The sequence below is a fragment of the Sminthopsis crassicaudata genome, chromosome 1 (assembly GCF_048593235.1).
Source record: "Sminthopsis crassicaudata isolate SCR6 chromosome 1, ASM4859323v1, whole genome shotgun sequence".
Taxonomy (NCBI): domain Eukaryota; kingdom Metazoa; phylum Chordata; class Mammalia; order Dasyuromorphia; family Dasyuridae; genus Sminthopsis; species Sminthopsis crassicaudata.
In genome coordinates, this window is record NC_133617.1 from 442,096,588 (window position 1) to 442,120,927 (window position 24,340).

At 34.7% G+C, this 24,340-nt stretch overlaps 1 protein-coding gene across 2 annotated transcripts in view; it reads right to left on the bottom strand.

Annotated features, from left to right (window-relative positions):
• The window catches only part of KANK1 (KN motif and ankyrin repeat domains 1), a 251,967-nt gene that overhangs the window by 167,976 nt on the left and 59,651 nt on the right, over positions 1-24,340 (bottom strand). The window lies entirely within an intron of this gene.

Sequence of the window (24,340 nt, forward strand, 5' to 3'; positions counted from 1 at the left end):
TAAAATAATCTATTTGGCATTTAAAGCCTTTCAAAACCTGACCTAATCCTACCATTTCAGTCTATATCACTACTACCTTTTCACACATAGTACAATCCAGCCAAATGGGTTTTCTAACATTCTTTCCAGTACCTTGTAAGACTCTTTTTATTTGAACTGCATGTTCCCAATGCCCAGAATGTCCTCCCTCATCACTTCTGCAACCCTAATTTTCTTCAAGACTTAGTTTTCTCCAGGATCCTTTCCTTTTCCCTCTATTTACTATTGCTTTATCCCTAAATAATAGCAAATGATATCTATTTTGTGTATATGTGTATATGTATGTTTGGCTATCAATGTATACAGGCATGTATATGTGTATATGTATATATAGATATATTTGTGTATGAGTATATATATGTGTATTATGGAGATATGTATTTCTATTGGCATATATAGGAGTGTGTATATAGAGATGGATGCATGTGTATATAGGTGTTATATGTACCCTTGCTCTAGGCAAATGAGAGCTTACAATCTAATTTAAATCAGCAGGCTAACCAACAAAATTTAAAATGAGCCAACAAATCAAAAAAGTCTTCTAGTTAGAAACTTTGTTACTCACTTTGAGTGATCTAATAATTTACTTTTTTTTTTCCCAACCATCATTTATACCATAACTAATTAAACTAGGTATTAATTCTAAAGAGTGTTGACCATACTGTGTGAGAAGCTCCATTGTGCCTTGGCATTGCTCTTCATTAACTTAACTTAGACAAATCATTTTACTTCTCTAAGACCTCAGTTTCCACATCCACAAAATACAGGAGCTGGCCCAATAGCAGCACCTAATACACCTTTAAGATTCAAGTTCAAATGTTCTTTTAGATATTATCTCAATGGACCAGAAGGAGCATAGTATTGTGGCCCTTGACCTCTCAGTCAGAAAATCCAGGTTCAAGTCTCTCTTAATAAAGTGACTGATAATCAGCCCAGCTCTTGACAAATTATACTACTTTTCAGAGGCAGGCATATGTCTTTAGACTGTACGTTGCAGAATAAGAAGACAAAGATCTGTATGAACAGAGGGAATTTCTATATCAGGAATGCCCTCTAGCAACAAAATCACAGATCTGTATCTTCTCACTTCCAAATATTAGATTTTTACAACAAATACTATGAGGTTTCATCCATTCCATTTTAGGGTTAAGGAAGCTAAGGTTCTTATGTGAAGCACCAGAATTGAATGCAACTCTTGAGCCTAACTTGAAGTCCAGTGAGATTTCCACTAAACCATCCTTTCCAGCTGTGAATCTGGTAATCCTATAACCATGTTAGTGTCTTCATCTCTCTGCACCTCAGTTTCCTTATTTGTAAAAATGAGAACAGTTGTGCTACCCATATCTCTCAGCATTTTGTTGCAAGAGAGTTGGTGTTAAGTTGTCAACTTTAAGAGTATTGAGAATAAATAGCATTGACATTTGGCTCTTCAACAGTTTAGAATAAACATAACTCCAAAACATGTTTTCCCTTTATCAGTAACATCACCTCTATTACTACCCTCTCCCCTTCTCCCTTGCTTTAATAGTTTGGCCAAGAGCAAAATATATTGTTCACCCCATAATCATGATCTTAATTACTTTCTACACTGAATTAGCCTTCCTGTCCTGCCTCCTTGGAAGTGCCTTTCCTTATTAAATTGAAATTTTAGTTTAAAAAAAAAAAAAAAAAAAAACAACTCCAGATGTCCAGTGACACTTCTCCAAAAGAATGTATACCTGAATCTAAATGACAGGAGAAGAGCAGCACTGCCTTCTTATATATAAATATTTTATGTACAGCTTGTAATGAAATTCTAGATGAACATATAGTTGGAATTAGCTAATTTGCAATTAGCTAATTGTACAAGTGAGATTTCTTTCAATACTATGGAAAGAAAGGCTCATTTCATTCTATAGGAATCCTCATGAATTAGAGCTCCCCAAATGCTTTTACTATTAAATTTTCTTTCCTTTCAAAATTCCAAAGTTGTACAACTGATGTCCTCTAGGGAAACCAGCCTGCCAAATGGATGTCAGACTAAGTGATTGGTAATTGGGTCATAAGAGACTGGTGATATTCAGTTAATTCATAATCACTAAGAGGACAAAAAGGGCAACTAGGTAACGTAACGGATAGAGACTGTGCCTAGAGTCAGGAATACTCATCTTCCAGAATTCAAATCTGGCCTCCAACACTTACAGGTATATGATTCTGGGCAATTCATTTAATTCTGCGGACCTCGGTTTCCTCATTTGTAAAATAAGCTAGAGAAGGAAATAGCAAACCACTCCAGTATCATTGCCAAGAAAATCCCAAATGGGCTCACAAAGAGTTAGACATGACTTTAAATAACTGAATAACAATAGTAACAAAAAGAGGGCAGAAGATCATAAAACCAAACCCTGTATGTTTCAAGTCATATTTCTTACAGGAACTCACTAGCCTCTTTAAAAAACAACAAAAGCAAGATAGTAAAATAAGAGGTCATCCCACCACAATTAAATATTCTTTATTTTAATTGCAAAATCTTGCTTATTCATTAAATACATCTGCAGAATCTTCAGGTCTTCCAAAATAGCTTTGGCCTGGAAAATTGGCTGAAATAAAAGCAGAACCATAAAAAGAAAACTGAGGTTACACATAACAAGACATCACTGCTGAGAAAAGGTATTCCATAATGATTAGCCATTTCAGCTTAGGGAAGAAAGAGAATGCTAATTGGTCGGCAATTATCTTCCATAGGGCCAACTTTTCACAAGAAGGCTGGGAAAATTTGGATGGAAGACAGAAAAGGCGAGAAGGAAGAAAAGCAGCATGGGAGGTGCTGATGGGGCAGCAAGCCTTTGGAGAAGAGTGCCAGCAAAGAGAGAACTGGTTTGCAGAGTGGGGCCATGCCTCACAGCCCAGTCTTATTAATATGTTTATTCACCTGAAAAATGAGAAAGGAAGGAAATTGGGTGAGAGAAGAGTGTGAAACAGGTGGCTGGTAAGGTTATCTTCTCACTCTTTAACTGTATATTAAGCTCAAAGCACATTAATCACAAGAGGGTGGTTGTTCCATGATGAGACATTACTATAGCTTACCTTAAAGAAACAAGGTATCTGGTAACACTGGCCTACTCATGTTACTCACAGAAGCAAAAGAAAACCCATATGAACTATAACTATTAACAATAATTGTCATTACTATTATTATTAACACAAAGTTATTCCTCTAGGAAGCAGGACTCTGAATAAAAATTGAAGCTTAATATTCTCACTTAACTTTTTCTTTGGCAATATAACTAATTTGGAAATATTTTATAATATTTCACATGTGTAATTGATATTTTCTGTGCCTTCTTAGTGGGTAGGGTAGGGGTGAGAAAGAACTTGGATCTCAATTTTAAAATAAAGAATGTTAAAAATAAATAATTTATATGTATATGCATATATATATTTTTAAACTTTCAAATTATTATCAATATTAGGTAAGCAGTATTTATACAGGGATTTAAGGCTTCCTTGTGACAATTCTGAGTTATCTTTTGATGACAATAAAGAATATCTACATTTATATATTTTTTTGAAATTTCACTTTTAAAAATTTTTATATTTTTCCAATTACATGTAAAAAGTATTACAATAAAGAATCTCTAAGTTCAGAAGGAGCAAGTTCTCTTCAAAATAACCTAGCATAAACGTTTGAAGTAATAAGGGATAGCTAACAATTTTTTAAAATTCCTTTATAATCACTAAAAATAGAAAAAATAAAAATTAAAATTCTGGGGTTTGACTTCACATCCATTTTGGAAGTAATGGAAGACCTGAGTTCTAATACCACTTCTAGCACTACTATGACCTATGCCTGTTTCAGCCTATTCATTTATAAAATGAGGACAATCTAGATGGCTTTTAAGATGCCTTCCAAATCTATTTCCATAACTTTAAAATAACAAAGATGATAAAAAATGTAATAGTTATAGGAAATTAGCACTATTAATAATAAAATGTTGATGCACAAAAATGTTTATAGCAAAGTTTTTTTGTAGTGACAAGGAACTAAAAATTGAGTGGATGCCAGTCACTTGGGGAATGGCTAAATAAGTTATGGTAAATGAATGTAATGGAATATTATTGTTCTATAAGAAATGACAAGCAGGCTGATTTCAGAAAAACCTGAAAAAGTATGAATTGATGCTGAGTGAAGTGAGCAGAACCAGGAGAAAATTGTACACAGTTACAACAAAACTACATGGTAGTCAACTGCAACAGACTTGGCTTTTCTCAACAATGTGGTGATTCAAGGCAACTCCAATATAATTGGGATGAAAAATGCATTAGTATTTTCACCTTTCTGTTATTGATGTTGTTTGTTTGTTTGCTTGTCTTTTTTTTTCTTTCTCATGTTTTTCCCCCTTTTACTCTGATTTTTCTTGCCCCGCAAGATGAATATGGAAATATGTTTAGAAGAATTGTACATGTTTAATTCAAATTGTTTGCTGTCTCAGGGGCACAGAAGGAAGCAGAAAATTTTTGCACAGATGAATGTTAAAAATTACCTTTATATGTATTTGGAAAAATAAAATAAAATGTAGAAAAGCATTAAAAAGTCTAACCTTTCTAGATTAATTCCAAAATGCTCACAATTTCCACTACTGAACATATATACTCCAAAGGAGTTTAAAGACAGAAGTTTTGTTTCTATCAAAATAGTCATAGGATTAGGAATGGGGATTGAACATGCAAGTTCATTAGGGTAGGGAGCTAAGAGTGGGAGACTTCTAGTGCTAGTCCAATTTTCTGCAGATTTGTAGTCTAGGGAATTGCCCAGAGCAGTTATGAGGTTAAATGATTTGCCCAAATACATACAACCAAGTATATTTTCTGAGACCAGCCATACCACACTTCTCTATTCATAATACTGTGCCTTTTTTGTGGTAGCAAAGCTGTTGTTTGTCCTTCATTCTTGAGACCCATGATAATCAGGGAGGTGATGTTGTGACATGCAAGTAAACTGGATTTGAATGAGGGAGGGCTGTACAAGATCACCTGCCTCACCTTCTCCTCTAGAGCCATCTGGGTTCAGTGGCCAACTATAGATCAGGATCATGGCCCTTGATGAAATGGGAAATCTCAGTCTTTTTAAGCTAAGGTCTTCAAAAGGATCTGAATTTGACTGAGGCTACACACCTATTCAATGATTAAGGCTAGTTGGCAAATGAGGCAGAGAATCTCCTCTTTCACCTAGTCAAAAATAAAAGAAACAAACAAACCAAAACCCCCCCCCAAAAAAAACCCACAACTAAATAAATAAATGAACAAAAGAATGAATCTAGGAGGGGAAGACTCTCAAGATTTCTGGCCAAAATAAAAAAGACTGCTTATTTACATTCAATCTGAGTCAATCAGGACCCAAACAATGACCAAATAGGGTGGCCTATTAGGGTGGCCTAATGGGTGGCGAACTAGAAAGCAAATTGGTTAACTCATATTGATATATGATTGTCATATTACTGTATCATAAAAAAATAAATATCAGAGAAACATATAAAACATAATACGAACTGATACAAAATGAAGAAAAGAGAATGAAACGTGCAAAGTACACAATGACTAAATAATGTAATTGAAATAACCTGAAAGGCAGCAGAACTTGGATTAATGACCAATATGGTTTCTTGAGGACAATTATAACATGTTGGATGAATCTCTATGATGTTTTTACCTTTCTTAATTGTTTTCCTTTGTTACTGAGTGACTGGATGGTCAGAATAATGAAAAGACATTGTAAGAGACTTCAAAAAAAAAGCAACCCATTTTTAATATTATTTTTTGCACTCACACTCCATGAACTGTTATGTCACAGTTCTCTTTTATTGTCCTCACTCAGTCCTGCCTTGGATTCCCTAATTGTTCTGCCTCAGTTTACAATTGTTCTGCTCAGTCCTGGGAATTCACCCCTCCCTCTTTATCAGAATATTTGATAAGGATAAAAGATCTTATATTTTAGAATATCAGAATGCCTCTCCCCATCCCAAGCTACAGAATGTCCGACACCGTCTTATCAAGACGCCTCTCCCCATCTCCAGGGTTCTTCCCCCCACATGCCTCCCCTCACCCTGTCAGAATTGTTTTGTCAGTCCCATTCCCACTCTCAGTACCCTGACTCTGCCCCTGCCTCAGTCGACCCCCTGAGTCTGAGGCATGTATTTGTATGTATATATATCATCGAGAACTCTGTTTGCTGGATTCTTGGAGACGATAGTCTCATTCAGCCCTGGGACCAAACCATGGATCCATTTAGTCCCAGTAAATTTCTCCCTTTTAAATAAATTATTAAATACTCTCTAATCTCTATTTTGCCTCAGTTTCTCCGGCATTAGAAAACCAGCTATGAGAATGTTAGATAGGAGGGTGATCACAAACTGGATGGCAACATGAATCACTGTTATCAATGTAGATAATCACTGAAAATGTTTTATGAGGGGTGCTAACCAATCAGAGGAAATTTGTGGAAAGAGAAGAGAGAATTTTTCTTCTATGGATTTGTGGGGAGGGGAGAGACTAAGAAATCTTTCAGCCTTTGATTTAATAACTCATGTTGCAGAGTACCTGCTGTGGTGTTAAACTTCCTCTGGATGTGTGTGTGTGGGGGGAAGGGGAATGTTACACATGCCTTTACATTCCACTTTTATTAAAAAGAAGCTAATTATCAGAGTAAATCAGCATCAGACCTTTGAGCTCTAAATTCACTAAGCATGAATTCATCTCTGTCTCCATGTGCTGTAATAAAGAAGTGGAAGCAGTCTGGTTTCAAGTGCTAGCTAGCTCTGCCACTTATTAACTTAATTTAGGAGAAATAACCTAAGGTCAGTAAACCTTGGTTTTCACTTCTATAACATTGTGATAATTCTGCTCAAATCCCACAAATAAAGTAAGAAACCTTGCCCAATCACACTTCTTCTACCTTACTGCCTGATATATCACCTCCAATCTACCTTGTATATATTGTTTTCCTGTTGTCTTCTAGGCACCAGGCTGTATAGTCAAAGCAATGTTTATTCCAGGAGTGACATATAGTTGTGAGAATTGGACTATAAGGAAAGCTGGGCATCACAGAATCAACACTTTCAAATTGTGATGCTGGAAAAGACAAATCAGTCAAATACCTTAAATTAATTCAGACTATTCATTGGAAGGACAAATACTGAAACTGAAGTTTTAATACTTTGACCAAAAATAAGAAGGCAGGATTCATTGGAAAAGACCCTGATGTTGGGCAAGATTGAATGAAAAAGAGGATGAGATGGATAGTGTCCTGGAAGCAACAAGCATGACCTTAGATAGACTTCAGTTAACAGTGGGGTATAGAATGGCCTGGAATTCTATGGTTCATGGGGTCAGTTACAACTGAACAACTGAACCAAGAAATAAATACTTAATGACATCTGGCAAATATATTGTATATTAAGGTTGGCTAGATGCTTCACAAATACATCATTTGATCCTCACAACAACTTTGGGAAATAAGCTACCATTATCCCATTTTACAGATGAGGAAACTGAAGGGTAGTTTGCCCAGGGTCACACCACTATCTGAGGCTGAACCTGAATTCAAGTACTACTTATTCCTGGTCCAGCCTGTGCTACCTACTGATTGCATGATCTTGATCTATGTCTTGGCTCATGTCATTCCTACTGGGTGAAAATGTCCTCTCCTCTTAAACTCTTACTGATCTTTAAAAGACCTGCTGAAATTTCACCTCCTTTTCAGTGGCTGAAAGCTTGCTTCTCTTCTTTGAAAAGATGTAGAATTTTATGAGTCTTTGGATAAATCTGAGACCCACTCAAGTTAAATTTGGGAGGTATTGTATGGCTACACTTACTAGTATGGCTACTAGTGATTTTTTCAGTCATTATCCCTAATAGAAGACAAGTCAGGGAAAGGTTGAAATGGGTAAGTATGAAAGGGCTATAATCTCTGTATATGAAACCCACTTTGATAATATCACAAAATCATAAAGTACTCTCAGCTATCTTTTCTTGGGTACTGGTCTCTCTTCTCAAGATCTCTTACATCTCTTCTGTGCCTTACACACAGTAGCTACTCATTCAATATTTATTTGCTTGATACTATTTTTTTTTTAATTTTCAAATTTCAGGTGGTAGAAAAACAATATCCGATTTTGGATTTTAAGCAAAGTATTCATTAGTCACTCCCTTCCCATTTCCTTATTCCTTAAAAGGGAGATGAGGACTAGGACCACAGAGGAAGACAGAATTTGGTATATATATCTCATGGTCAAAATTTTGTATTTCCCCTAAGACAAATGGTCAGCCAGTCAATAAGCACTGACGAGCCTAAACACTAGGGATACAAAAAGTGTGAGGGGGAAAAACATGTTCCTTTTCCCTAAAGTTTTCACATTTTGATGGGAGTAAAAATATGTGCCAAAAAAGTCATACAACATACATGCAATGTAAATGGAAGGCCATTTTTTGGTTGCCACTCTTTGTGATAACTTCAACTACTTTGACATTCTTAAAAGAAAAAGTAGGCCTTGAAGTATCATTAGGAAAATTGCTAGTTAATAAGGTAAGGAAGCATGGATCAGTGGGAAGAGCACTGGTTCTAGAGTCAGAGGGCTCTGAGTTCAAATCCTACTTCTGATAATTACCTTAGGAAAGTCTTGGGATCAGAGGCAGAGAGGTGGCATAGTAGACAGAGCATTGGACTTGGAGCTCAATTACAGTCTCATTTTCAAATAACAAGCGATCTGATAATCTATAAAAATATGAGTCATTCCCCAATTGATAAATGGTGAAAGGATACAAACAGGCAATTTTCAGAAGAAGAAATCAAAGCTACCTAATCATAGGAAAAAAAATGTTCTAAATCATTACTATTAGAGAAATGAAAATTAGAACAACTCTGAGGTACCACCTCTCACACCTATCAGACTGGCTAATATGATAGAAAAGGGGTACTTTTGGTGGAATTATAAAATGATTTAACCATTTTGGAGAGCAATTTGGAACTATGCTCAAAGGTCTATAAAACTGTACATACTCTTCTATGAAGCAACACCACTAGTAGTCTATGTCCCATAGAGTTGTTTTTGGCAAAGAATTAGAAATTGAGGAGATGCCTCAACAAATTGTGCTGTATGATTATGATGGAATATTATTGTGCTTTGAGAAATTATGAGGGGACAGTTAGGTGGTTCAGTGGATAGACAACTAGCCCTTCAGTCAGGAAAACCCGAGTTCAAATCTGTGTGACCCTGGGCAAGTCACTTAACCCCAACTGCCTCAGCAAAAAAGGAAGAAGAATAACAAGAGCAACAGAACAAGAAGAAGAACAACAACAACAAGAACAACAAAGACCAAGAAGAACAATAAGAAGAACAACAAGAAGAAGAACAACAGCAAGAACAACAATAACAACACAAGGATAAGAAGGCAACACTACTGGATCTGTATCCCAAAGAGATCATAAAAGAGGAAAAAGAACCCACATGTGCAAAACATGAACTGATTCTGCAGGAGAACACTGTCCATAGTAACAACAAGATTATGTAATGGTCAACTGTGAGAGACTTGGCTCTTCTCAACAATGTGGTGATTCAAGGCAATTCCAATCATCCAAAGATTGAATGTGGATTGAAGAATAGTATTTTCACTTCTTGTTTGTTTTCTTTCTCATGGTTCCCACACCACACTCCCTCTTTGGTCTGATTTTTCTTGTACAACGTGGCAAATATGGAAATATATTTAAAAGGATTATACATATATAACATATCAGATTGCTTGCCATCTTGGAGTGGGGGGGAGGTGAAGGAGGGAAAAAAATTTAGAACACAATAAATATTTAAAAACTATCTTTACATCTATTTGAAAAAACAAAATACTATTGGGAGAAAAATGATGAGCAAGATGCTTTCAGAAAAAAAATGGAGTTACATGAAGTGATGCAAAATGAAATAAACAAAAACAGGAAAACATTATATACAGTAAGAGCAATATTGTACAGTGATCAACTGTGAATAACTTAGCTATTCTCAGCAACACAAAGATCCAAGACAATTACAAGGGATTTATTGAAAAATGCTATGCACCTTCAGGGAAAGAACTGATGGAAGTTTTAAGAAATGGCTAACAAAAAAAAAAAAAGTGATAAATATTACTCTGCTGTTAGATATGATTTATATGATGAATACAAATAAGTATGGGAAGATTTACTCTTGTTTTATTCTTTTTTAGTTTTTGTTATAGTTATTGTGTGTGTGTGTGGTTTTTGAGGACTTGCTTCCTTTGAGAAATTATAATGATAAAGCTTATACCCAGAGAAGAAATGAATAGAAGCTTTTTTGCAAAGGAAGATTGTGAGTGTGAAATACTATATATGTCAGAATTTTTCAATATATTAGTTATACTAAATTGATTCTCCTCCCTCTGTCTATAAGAAATAGCTCCTTTTTTGAGACAATGTGGAGTAAGATGCTTTGGGAAATAGAGCTGATATAAAAAACAAATGATCAACAAAAATGCATTTAAAAAATAATGTATCATCTGCAACTGTCTCTTCATTTAATGATCTGCATTTCTTGAGAATCCTAAAACTAGTTGCCAAGTACCTAAAATTGAGCTAGGTAGCATGAAAATCAAGGGGATAGTAAAATGCTGATGTGGAAAGAGTAACATCAAAACTGAGCTAAGCCTGAGGTATTTCTGCTTAGAGATCATAGATCTAGTCCAAGAGAGTCCTTAGATATTATCTGGTCTAACTTTTTCATTTTACAGGTAAGGAAACTAAGGCCCAAGATCCCAGGGTAAATAAGTAGTAGATGAGGGATTTGAACCCATATCCTATGGCTTCAACTAGTTTTAGACTCAGCTATTAGTTTGAAATATAATTATACAAACACTAGCCCTAAAGTCAGGAGGACCTGAGCTCAAATCTGTTCTGACACTTAATACTTCTTGCTATGTGACCCTGGGCAAGTCACTTAACTCCAATTGCCTCAGCAAAAAAGAAAAAAAGAAATATAATTATACAAAAGTGCTCGCAAGGACAGCTTTTCAATGTGATTTACTTTGTTACCCTGTGAGAAATCTCTCTTAAAAACAACAACAACAAAAAGGGATAGGCTGGTACATCCACTTATTTCAAAGATGACTATCAAACTTCTCTATAAAATAGAGTTTTCATGGTATGCAGTAATGAGGAAAGAGGCCAGTGTTCCCCCCAAATGCCCTTGCGGCAACTCAGCAAATTGTGCCAATAAATTGTTCTCTCAAGCTTCAATTAATTATCAAGAGGATTAGCTGTAGCATTTCAGTGAAAGCAGTTAAGGATCTGGCAACCCACTCACTCACCAGCCTAGAGCTCCTAGAGCCTTCTGGAAGGTTTAAAACAAAATCCCCCCAACAACAGTGGACCCTCTAAACATTCCAGCTTAAGATTCAATGTTATGCAAAAAAAAGAAAAAAAAATCAGTGATTCCAATTTATATTAAATTGTAAAGATGGAGCTCCTATAATGTAAAGCAGCAAAACTCAGGAGTCAGATTCCAGGGTTACTTAGCACTGGCTTCTCTGGAAGAATATATTAGAAGCAATTGGGCTACCTTCCAATCAACTCTTCATGCCCTTCAGAACCAGTCTTTCTCCAAGTAACTCATGACTTTCTACAATGAGTCTCCAGTTGAAATTAACTCCACAAAGAAAACAAAGAATGTCCTGTACTCACATTATCCATTTGCATGCATTCAGCTCAATCTTCTAATATAAGACTCAGTATTTTATGTGTGTCTATCAGACACATGCAACAGTTTCCCAAACTAGTCATACTTACAGAAGTTCAATAAATTCTTGAATATTTATACTCGGGTTTTTTCCAGTTATCACAATCAAGTTGAATTGAGAATGTTTTGAAATTTATTTCAACCATTTTCTTCAATGTTATCTTCCAGGTTAAAAAAAAAAAAAATCTTCCAAATTCCTTACAACTTAAAACTTATCCTTTTCCTGGCTCTCCCTACTTTCAATAATATCTAGCATACACAGAACTTTTAATTTTGTGAATATTTTCTCATATTTGGTCTTCAAAACTACCACTTTTACAAAGGTTCAAAACTATCTTTGCATGTATTTTGAAAATAAAAGGCTATTATTAAAAAATTTAAATACACACACACACACACACACACACACACACACACACACACACACACACACACGATAAAATGAAAACAAAACAAAAAACTACCACTGAGGGAGGTTGTATTATTTTTACAGGTCAAGAAACTAAGGCTCAGAAATATTAAATGATTTGTTCTGGTTGATTTGGCTAGTATCTGAGGCAGAAATTGTTTTCAACTCTTCCTACCTCCAAAGTCCAACATTCTATCCACTATGACATCTGGGTCCTTTCTTGAAGGAAGGAAAAAAGGTTGGAATCATTTCCAAATTTTTTGGGGGAAATAAAATTCTCTTTACAACACTAATAGAGCATCTTATACATAGTAAGCGTTTAACATTTTTAAAAAGTTATTAAGAGGTACATGTGAAGAAACTATTGAGTTCATTTTTTCAAGTCTATAAATTATATCTGCCAATATTAGACCCTTTAGTACATATTAACTCATTTATGCTACAAGAAAATAATTTTATGCATTATAGCAGTAGTATGCTAAGTAACTTTTTTTTAAAAATGCCCTGGTGGGGCTATAAAATTGTATATTTTGATCCTGCAATATCACTGCTAGGTCTGTATTCCAAAGAGATTTTTAAACCTATTAGTAAAAAAATACTTATAACAGTTCTTTTTTGTGGTGGCTAAGAATTTGAAATTGAGGGGACGGCCATCATTTGGGGAATAGCGTAACAAGCTATTGTATATAATTGTAATTGTGCTATAAGGATAATTTCAGAAAAACCTGGAAAAACTTAAATGAACTGATGCACAATGAGATAAGCATGACCATTGAACACAGTAACAGCAATGTTGTACAATGAAGAAATGAATAACTTGGTAATACTGGTTGTTGTTTGTTCTTCATTTTTGAGTTTTGAAGAAAAGAAAGATATTATTATCCATAAAATAAAAATTGGCTTTTAAATATAAACCCGTAATTGCTCTCCCTAGGTATATCTTATGTACTGACAAAAAATGGTTATCAGCATTAATATATTTTATACTAAAAAGACATTTCCTTAGCTTTGTCCTCTTTCTTTCCCATCCAAGACAAATGTTCTCTATTTTCCCAAGGCTCTACTAAGATAACACCATCACCTCTTTCAAGTTGACTTCTCTGAATTTTATTTTTGAAAAAGATTTGGATTCTCATTTCTTCCAAGCTGAAAATATAGGGGCTATTGCCCCAGTATTAGTGATCTTTGGCTTAGTCCTCCATTTGTGGTTCACCCCTTCTCAGGGGTTCACCATAGTGATATCAAACAGTACAGATGCCATAATTTTGTAGTCTACTGCAGCTTATAACTCATGAGCTCAAGAAATGCATCAGCTTCAGCCTCTCAGGTATCTGGGATTACAAAGATACACCATCCTGTCTAGCATTTTCCTTGATTCATCATCTTATTTCTTCTCCCCCCTCCAAAAAAAAATCCCTCTGCACAAATCACCTAGAAGTTCCCCAGACAGATTAAATCAAAGATCCAAAAGAGCATCTGTTTCCCCCATATACATAGATATGTGTTTATACATTTAAACATGTGCATACATGTATATAATTATGTATATATATATAATATGTATACATATATAAGCATCAGCATCTAGAAATTTATACACTAAACTTTTTCTAATACATTCATGTAAAACACCTGATTAAAAATGCCATGATAAATGAGTGCTTCTCATATCCTTAACTGAAAAATTGTTGCTGAAGAACATTTATTGGCCTTCAACTAGGGAGACTAAATTATACATATCTTCAAAAGTAAATGTCTAGGAAAAAACTTCCTCTTTATCATCCCCAATATATCCTATTTTGCTCTTGTTATTCTAGAAAGAGCATCCCATTCCCAGTAAAGTTTCTGTTTTATCATCCTATATTTCTTGAAAGGATACTTATAAATTTGTGATAAGAGTCTCAAGTATTAAAACAACTCATTTAATTATCTCTTTGGCACTAAAAGAATAAACCTGATGAAGTATAGAATTTTGCAAATTACCACACTCTCTGGGAATTGTCCCTCTAATGAATCTTTTCTTTACCATATCATGGAATGAGATCATTCATCATTGATGATGGTTGTTACTTTAGCAATGCTTTTCTCTGTTGGAGACACTGATATTATATCACCATCTGAATCATAGGTAACCAATATTTTATATCTAAGAATTCAGTTAGTATCCAGTTGGATTCTGTTTTTGTCTACTCCTTAGTAGAGATTTTCAAAATTTATAAATTTTCAAGTATATGAAAAATTGCTCATGTTAATGTAACTGTTTTAAAAATGACATCTTTAATTTTGGATTTTCAAAATGGCATAATTTCAAGTTAAAAACTATCTGATGATAAAAACATCATGGTAACATTATAATAACATTATCCTGTGTTGGTTTTTTTTCTAACTTTAAAATGGTAAAAATTAACATGTTTAACCCTTTGATTAGATCAGTTAGAACTAAGTAATAACACAATTATCATATTATAGATAACATTACCTCATATTGATTTATTCTCATTTAAAATCATACATACACACATAACAAATATGAACATTTTAACTTTTCAATTATCGCAACTAATTAGAAATTAATTTTAACAAGGCAAAAGATACTTGTACGAGGCAATCACGCAGTTCAGAAAGTTCCCACACAATCATATAAATTTAGTTTAAAAATATACTAAACATTACAAGATCACATATAAGAGCCTACCTGTCCACAGCTTTACTACTATCTACATAATCACCTCAGCAAGTGATAAGAGGCCATGGAGTGAAAACATGACTATGTCACAAATAGAAGTCTGTGGAGAGTTTTAAATAAAAAATTGTTTAGATGTTAGTCCAAAGGATAAGATACAGTCCTCTGCCTTCAAGAAGGTATAAGGCATAGAGTGCTGGCTCTGGAGTCAGGAGGACCTCAAGATTCAAACTCAGCTTCAAACCCTTATCAGTTGTATACCTTTGGCCAAATCATTTAGCCTCAGTTTTCTTAACTATGAAACAGGGTTCAAGTATCTACATTGAAGGGCTACTGTGAGGATCAAAAGTGATAATATTTATAAGGGCTTAGCCTGGCACTTAGTAGGAATTATGTACATGCTTTTTCTTTTCTTTTCCTCTTTTAGGACCTATATAGATAGATGCTTATTTCTTTCCTTTCCCCTTCTACTAGGACCTATATAGATGCTAATTCCCTTTCCTTCTCCTTCTTTACACTAGGGAGACACATCATGTTCACAAATCAGTAAATACAGAGATTGGGAAGAGAGTGGGCCAAGGAGATCAATTGTTAAATCAATGAATGAATATGAATGAATGCCTATTTCTGAATTGTACCATATAGAGATTTTAATATGGAGTAGTGTGGCTAAAGAGTCAACCTCAGAGTCAGAAAGGCCTTGGTTCAAGTCCTTCCTCTGACCCATATTAATATGGAAATTAGTTAACCCTGTGCCCCAGACAGCTCCTCAAAACCATAAACTACAAACAGATGGTAAGGATGCAATAGTGGGGAGTTTCCACGTGGAGAGTTCACTAAAAAAATAAAATCAAGCATTAAACATCCCAGGGGACTCATTAGATTCAGAATACAGTCCCCATTGAATAGTTCCATCTGATTTGTGGGTCACGAAGAGAAATGATGAAAGAGCCAGGTTGGACATTCTTTTATCTGGAAAATGGTGTAAGTTGGAGGAGGTATCAGACTCCTGGTGCTACAAAACTTCCCAGTGTGGCCCAAACCAGCTTAAAAAGTAATTGGAAAATTATAAACGGGGTTAAATGATTTACTCAGTTGATAAGTAGTCGAGGCTGAATTTGAATTCAGGAAAATGAGTCTTCCTGACTTCAGGCCAGAAACTCTTATCTACTGTTCCACCTAGCTGCCCCAATTTTGTTTGTGCCTCATACACAACAGATTTGCATCCAAACATGGAAGTGTAATTCTCAGTGACAGGTCTTCTTTAGGTCCTTTCAAGGCATGAAATGTTCTTAGTTATTAGTGTGACTAAACCTATTGTGAAACTCAATAAAGGGGGCATTTAAAAATATACTGTTTTCCATTCAGAAATGATTCTGCAATTTACCTAAATTTACCTAATAAACATTATCCTAATTTTATTTGATCTGACATATATTTAGGGAAAGAGAATTTTGGATTGCAAAGGTCAAAAGATGATCATTCTTTATCAATAGCAAAACACAAAAGAAATCTTTGATAATATTTATAAAACTCAGTATAACACATCTATTACTGTATTGTCTCATTCTTCATTTCATTATTATAGAAAATATATTTCTCCTCTTTAATTAAATGAACTGCATATATAAAGCAAAGTTAGTTTCACATATGGCCACCTTTTGCTTTTTAAATAACAAAATGTTATATTGATTTTTATTAAGTTCATAATAAAAAATCAATTATAATTTTTTTTAATATAGCTAAAACCTTTCACCTCTATATGAATGATCCCATCCCTTACCCTTTAGAATCATGCAGTCAGCATAGTAAAGAACAGAGATGTCAAACTCAAATAGAAACCTGCCTCTTTAAGGTACATTAACTTAGAAAATCACAAATTAACATTACCTATATTGTATGATATTATATTTTAATTTATTTTTAAAACACTTCTCAATTATATTTTAATCTGGTTCTAGGTTTACCGGCAAGTTTTGCTACCCAGAGTTTGATAATTCTGTATAAAAGAAGGACATCTGGACTTGGGGAAGAGAGACTAGGGCTCTAACATATGTGTTCATAATACACATTCCCCTCCCTCTCCAGCAGCATCAATCTTCCTTATTCAAATATGTTTGGGTCCTTCCTAAGGATACCATGGTCAAGGAGGCAGAGTCCAAGATGGCACAGTAAAGACAGGGATTTCCCCAGCTCTCCCTCAAACCCCTCCAAATACCTTTAAATAATGACTAAAAGTGTAGAGCATCAGAACCCTTAAAAACAAAAAAACAAAAAAACCCAGATGAAACAAATGAAACAATTTTCCAGCCCAAGACAACTTAGAAAGTTGACAGGAAAGATCTGCTGCTCTAGGATGAGTGAAACACAGTCCAGAGCAGACCAAGCAAACCAGGCTGCAGAAAACCAGAGACAAGCCTTGGGATGACTAAATCAGTGGCAGCAGTAGTAATTTCCAGACCTCTCAGGCCACAGATAACAAAGTCAACTTAGAAGACCAGCAGGAAAGGTCAGTCTCATAGAGGTCAGAGTGGAACATAGTCTAGTACCACCTTGGCTCTGGCAAATCAGGAGTAAGCCTTTGGAGCCACTGAATCAACAGCAGCATCTTCCAGAGCTCTCAACCCCAGATGTTTAAGGGATCAGATGATTACAGGGGTTTCTTTGCTAGCCGTGAGGCAGGAATCTCTTGCTTTTGCACATAGTTGGATTTGAGTCACAGTTCTAGGCGGCAAAGGAGGAGCTCTAGCACTCTAGACACAGTGGAATAGAGACTCTCTTACAGTTCCAGGATAGAAAAGAATGCTTGTGGTTGCTCATAGACCAGAGCACTAGTGGGCCAGGAGAGTAGTAAACACACCTCTCCTTAGTTCACGCCATCTTGGAAGAAATGAAAATGTACATGTTCTAGGAACATTTCTGAAAAGTTATATAAGCCCCCTGAATTTTGAGATAATGCAATCATCACCCTGGAAGTAGAAACCTAATTTAACGTTAAAAGTCAAATAATAGGCTGGGAAAATGAGCAAACAACAGGAAAATAAATCTGACCGTAGAAGGTTACTATGATGATGATAAGATCAAAACTCAGAAGACAACAAAATTTAAAATTCAAAACTCCTACATCCAAAATTGGTCTTAGGCCATGGTAGAGTAAAAAAAAAAAAAAAATCTCTGAAAATCAGATAAGAGAGGTAGAAAAAAAATTGGGAAGAAAAATTGAGAAGGGCAGATTAGTACTGAATAGAAGTTCCAAAAGACTAGGTTCAAATCTTGCCTTAGACATTTATTAACCTTCAATTTCTTCAGTTTATCTAGAAAATGAAGGTATTGGGCTCAATAGCTATATGATTCCTTCTAGTACTAAACAAATGACCCCTTTGTGAAAACAACAAAAAAACTCTTCATTTGATCCTGCTGCCTGAACTTTTCACTTTATAGATGAGAAAATTTATGTTCAGATATTTGAGGTTCACACAAGGATAATTATCAGAACCAACATTTGAACAAGGTCCACTGAGTCCTAACCCAATCTGCTCATTCTAATGTCACATAATTCTTCCTATTTCTCTTTCCTTCCACTGAATTTCTTAAAGTTAATTCAATAAATGAATTGTTTGCACCATCTGTAAGGAACTTTGGTTAATTAAAAAAAAAAAAAAAAAAAAAAAAAGAAAAATAGCCCTTGATCTCAAAGTATTTACAGTTACTGAAATGGACCACTAGACACTTCCTTTGTATTTGCATCCCTACCATCTTGGACAAGGATTATTAAGCACATAAGGCTTAATAAATAAATACTTATTGACAGTGATTTTTCCAATTATTTTCTCCTCATTGCCTTGCAATCTAGTTGTCTCCCATTTTATATTGAAACTGATGCCAACTCTCCTCAATTCCAATGACTTTTTGCTCTATTCTTTTTCTTGACTACCAGGCTGGATTTATTACTATTGACTATCCCTTCCATCTTGAAATTCTCCTCCCTTGTCTTTAATACATTATTCTGCCTTTTTATCTTCTCTAATTTTTCTTCTATAGAATGTTCAGAAAAGAGTGAGAGAAAAGGAGCCACTATAGCATATACATTGTGAAGGAGCTTACCCAAGAAGTAACAGAATATATAGAGATATAAGACAATAATTGGTGGAGACAGTAGGATTAAATGACAGATTATTTTTAGGATAGAAAAAAAAAATGAGCATGTTAGTAAGCATCAGGGAAGGAGCCAGTAGATATGAAAAGATGGGAGATAAGATCTTAAGAGTAATTGAGGGTAGCTGTTGAGAGATTGAGAGACGATAAAAAAGCTGATCTTTAAATATACAAACACACAGTTACAACATCTCATATAAATTATCTATTGTTCAAAATAAACATAGTCAATTCCTTCATCCAATTTAATCTTCTAGTCCTTTCATCAAGCTGATCACCATTTCCTGGACAAAATTTGGTCTTTCCTAAAATGTAGTTCACAAAAAGAACTGAACACAATACTTTGGAAATGATATCAATAGAGCTAAGAACAGAGCAATTACTTCCCTCAATCTGGACATTAATACATTTCTCGTAATGCAGCCTAGGAGATTATTGGGCAACTAGGTGGCAAAATGGATAGATATCTAGCCTGAAGTCAGAAAGATTCATCTCAAATCTGGCCTCAGACACTTACTAGCAATATGACCCTTGCATATCACTTAACCTTGTTTCCTTCAGTTTTCTCATCTGTAAAATGCGCTGGAAAAGGAATTAACAAATCACTCCCATTATTTTGCTAAGAAAATCCCAAATGGGGTTACAAAGAGTCAGGCATGACTGAAAATAATTAAACAACAAAAAGATACTATTACCTTTTTTGGGTTGGGAAGGAGAGCAAGAGATCTACCCTGTACTGTAACAACACTTTGATGGTATACCTAACTGAGTAAAACCCCTGTGGAAGATCTACAGGGGAAACAGACAAGAGTCACACAAATGAGTGTTCACAGATAACTTGTGGTCTGCAATTACTGGAGGAGAGACCTATAGTAAGATTACAGATCTATTCAAATGTCAAGCAAATAGTCAACTATACAGAACAGTGGATAGAGAACTAGGTTTAGGCTAAGGAAGACCTAAATTCAGATCCTAAAACAGATCTTACTAGCTGTGTGATCCTGGGCTTATTGCTTAACTCTTCCGTCTGCCTCAGTTTCCTCAAGTATAAAATTAGGGTGGTAGAAGCCTACTTCTCAAAGTTGTTATAAGGTTAAGATAAAATCTGTAAAGTACTTAGCACAGTGTCTGGCACATAGTAAGCCTTTAATAATTGACTGATCTTTTCCTTTTCTCCATAGTGTAATGAATCAAATACAAAAGCCAAACATGACTTCAAACACACAATGTACAGTACAACATGTCATCTCTGAACTCAAATGTTTAAAGGAGTAGGTATTAACAAATGCTAGTATCCCACAAAATCCTTAGGAAAAGTCTTGACAAGTATAGTTCACACTATTTTATAAAGAGTGAAAAAAGAATAGCCCAAGGAGGTACTTATTTAGCACTGTGTTCAACCTGCCACTCTAATGCAAAGTTGATCCTGGGTTCTCAATCAATTAATGTTAACTACCAACTTTTTGTTTAAAACAATGCCACACTGGAAATACAAAGAAAAATGTGAAACAACCTCTGACCTTAAAGTACACTATCCAGGCATGTATGCTCCCAAAATGTCTGTTCCTTCAGAACAAAGGCTTATGCTTAATCATTTCTTGGTACCCTCAATGTCTGGTACTATAGCTGACATGCAATGACAGCTTAATAAATGTTTGTGGATCAATGTAATTATGTTTGGAATTATTGGAGAATTGATTATCAGGTAATGAACTAGTTTGACTCAGAATCTCCTGAAATGGCTACTAAGATAAAGAAAGGGGCTACAAATGTTGTTGGTTAATATAAATAACAAAAATACCCATTTTCTGAAGACATGTTGAGCACTGGGAAGACACTTCATATTTATAATGATGGCCTTAAAATAGGACTGAACTAAAAAATGAAAAGAGCAATAAGATGGTGCCATAGTACATAGCAGGCTCAGCCTGGAGTCAGGAAAATGCACTTTCATAAGTTCAAATTTGGCTTCAGATTCTCAATACCTGTGTGACCTGGGCAAGTCACTTAACCCTATTTGCCTCAGTTTCTCCATGTATAAAATTAGCTGGAGAAATAAATGGCAAATCACTAAAGTAGCTTTGCCAAGAAAAGCCCAAATGGGGGTCACAAAATAGTTAGACAAGACTGAAAAATGAAACCAAAATGGAAAACCTTGTATATGATCTTAACTATACTCTAATAGTACACTTCTAAGTTTTTTTCTTTTAAAAAACATAAAATCATGCATGTGATTAACTACACAACACAGCCTTGTTAAAACAGACAATTTCCCATTTGGATAGTGCCTCTTCATAAGTTTACTCTTTCAGTGATATCACATTATCAAGAGAGACAAAGAAGGGGCTATTAGAACAGAAACAATACTCTTCTTCCCAACAACAATGCAAGCAAATGATCCACACAGAAAATTACTCCAACCACCCAGGATTTATTCAGACCATGTCAATGAAAGAGACATTCATATTTTAAGAAAACAGAATCCACCCAGGAATATATAGACACATACAACTTACCCAGGCAAAGCTAGCCTCTTAGAAAACCCATTGTTTTGTTATTTTCCTTGATAATAAAACTTCTGTGCCACATAAGCAAAGTGCTCCCCAGCCCCCCTTCCTGCTTAATCCCCCCCAAAATACTGATTTGTCTGCCAATAAAAAAAAAAAAACCCAACAACTTCCTACTTATTTCTGCGAAATATGCAATTATCCGCCTCCCAAAATATGAAATCTAGGGAATAAATTCATCACTTTTCCAACATACTTAAATTTTTACATCTACAGAAAGATATAGTTGGGTAAGTTTAACAACCCCAAACAAAACCAACCTCTGAAATTCTCCAACAATAGGACTTTGAGCAAATTATTTTCTCTCTCTAAATTTAAGTGAATGGGACTGATTGGATGAAATTTTCTCAATTTGAGAGTAGGCCTAAATCACATGATCCCTATTCCCAGAGCTGGGAGATCAGAGCTTGGACTCTGAATCCAAGAAGGACCCTGGGAAGTCACATGATCTCTAAAAGGTCAGAGCCTAAGAGACAGGAAATTACACAAAGTGACATGACTCACAGAAAGCAGACAACATTGGTGATCATTGGTCAAGGAGGATTACTTCCTTTTAGTCTATCCAATGAAAATGCTTGAGTCTTTTGTTATTTAATTCTGAAAAGCCTGGAGCTGGGATGGCTCCCAGGTGTGTGTCTGGTCCTCTCCCTGCAGGGACTAAATGAATGCTTTCTCTTTGTACTTGAAGATGTCTCTGATTAGTTAATTTGGGAAAGGGGATCTAGTGTCTGTCCCACACATAAGGAGAGGGAAAATGAGAATATCATCTTAATGCATTTCACAAGCCTATATGAAAGATCCTATATAATATATATCCACCCACACATATGACATAATACATTGTGAATTCCTATTCTGGTTTGTGACAGTTCAACATATTTCTCAAATTTCTCAGGTCCTTTTCCCTTACTGATCAAAAAATGATACCTTCTGCAAATTCCACAACATTGTCCTGATTTTGAGCTCTCTGGTTTTTGTAATCAAGATAAATGAAATAACTTGAACAAATATGATATTGAATAGAAGTCACAGTACTTAAAATGCCATTTATTTACTCTGAAAAAAATCTAAATATAGTACATATAATCCATTTACAAACTGTTTAAAAGTTTATATACTGATACAATCATTTGTCAAGAGTTGTATGTAATCTCCACTTCTTACCAATGCCATTTAATAGAATTATTCTGCAACTCATATTTTATATGTTTGTTGTCTAAGGAAATGGTTTTAAAATTGTTGAGGCCACCAAAATTATCTGCATTCTTTTTTGGACAAACATTCATTAAACACAGGGTTCAGAGCATTGAGATAGGGAAAACTAAAGGTTAAGTAAAACTTCACTCCCCTAATGGAGTTTATAATCTACATAATTCAGAGAGAATTGTAATACAACAAAGTTAAATGCATTAGAATTACAAAACAAAAGCATTTAGTCTGAATGAAAAATTACAACTAATTGTAGAATTTTGTGAATGTTTATTGGAAGAATTGGTGAGAAAGGAAATAACATCAAACAAAGAGTGCATAGTATATATTTGAGAGGTAGAGAGTACATAGACAGTAGTCAGGTTAAATTATGGAGTGTAATATAAGGCAGAAACTAGAAAGGTAGACTTGTGTAAATTGTGCAGGCCAGAATCCAGTGCAAAAGGGTAAAAACAAAAACAAAAACAAAAAAAACTTTAATGATTTCCTATTGCCAACAGACTTGAATGGCTAAGAAAGATTATTCTGCTTAGGATGGAAGGATTAGAGATGATTTAGAATAGTTATGGGAAGGACAAATGTGTTTCATGCAACAGAACCCTACCATGTAGTAGGATTGCAAAACAAGTTAGAAAGGGAAAGTTAATAATTTGAATGGAGAAAATAGTGAATTAAGCAGATTGATATGAGCCATAAACATAAAATAAGATAAAATCAGAAAACAAAAACAAGAAAACTAGCATTAACTGGAAGAAATGAAAAAGAGAACACAATTTTTTACCCAATCAATTTGGCATGTCATTATCAGAGCAAGTGAGAATAGATTTTGCAAATGCCTTTCAGAGGTCTGTTTTTTTTTTTTTTTCCCAGAAGAGAACCTAAATAATTGCATACAATATATAAACTAATTATAAATCACCATCCAGTCAATATCAGTTTTGTTATTTTTCTACCACAAAAACAATCTGCATTAACAACTTGTTAAGGCAAATCAGTGATAAGGAAAAAAAAATGAACTATTTCATAAACTTCTGGATTAGGAATTTCTCTTTTTATCTAAATTCAATTGGGACTTTTCACTTTTAAGTCAAAAGTGGAACTTTAAAATAAATCCACATTCCTTAGATTTTTCTTTAAGGCTCATTATTTATTCTGAGGGAAGGGGTTAAAAAGGTATCCAACAGACACTCAGAAAGTCTGGGTCTAGTCCTGCACATGCCCCTTCTTAGTTATGAGACATTGAACAAATCACAAGTTCTCTGAATCTGTTTCCTCATATGTAAAATGGGAATAGAATAATGCCCTACTCATTTTGTCTAGGTTTTATCTCAAATAAGAAATATGTGAAAAGCACGTAAGAAATTTTAAGGTACTCTATAAAAATGTTTTTTTAAAGACATCAAAACCAAGATCTACAAATTTTCACTCACTCACCCTCCAAAAAAAAAATCCTTTTCATAAAATGTCATGATGCTAGAATGCTCAGTTTCTGAATCTGTAAATGCAA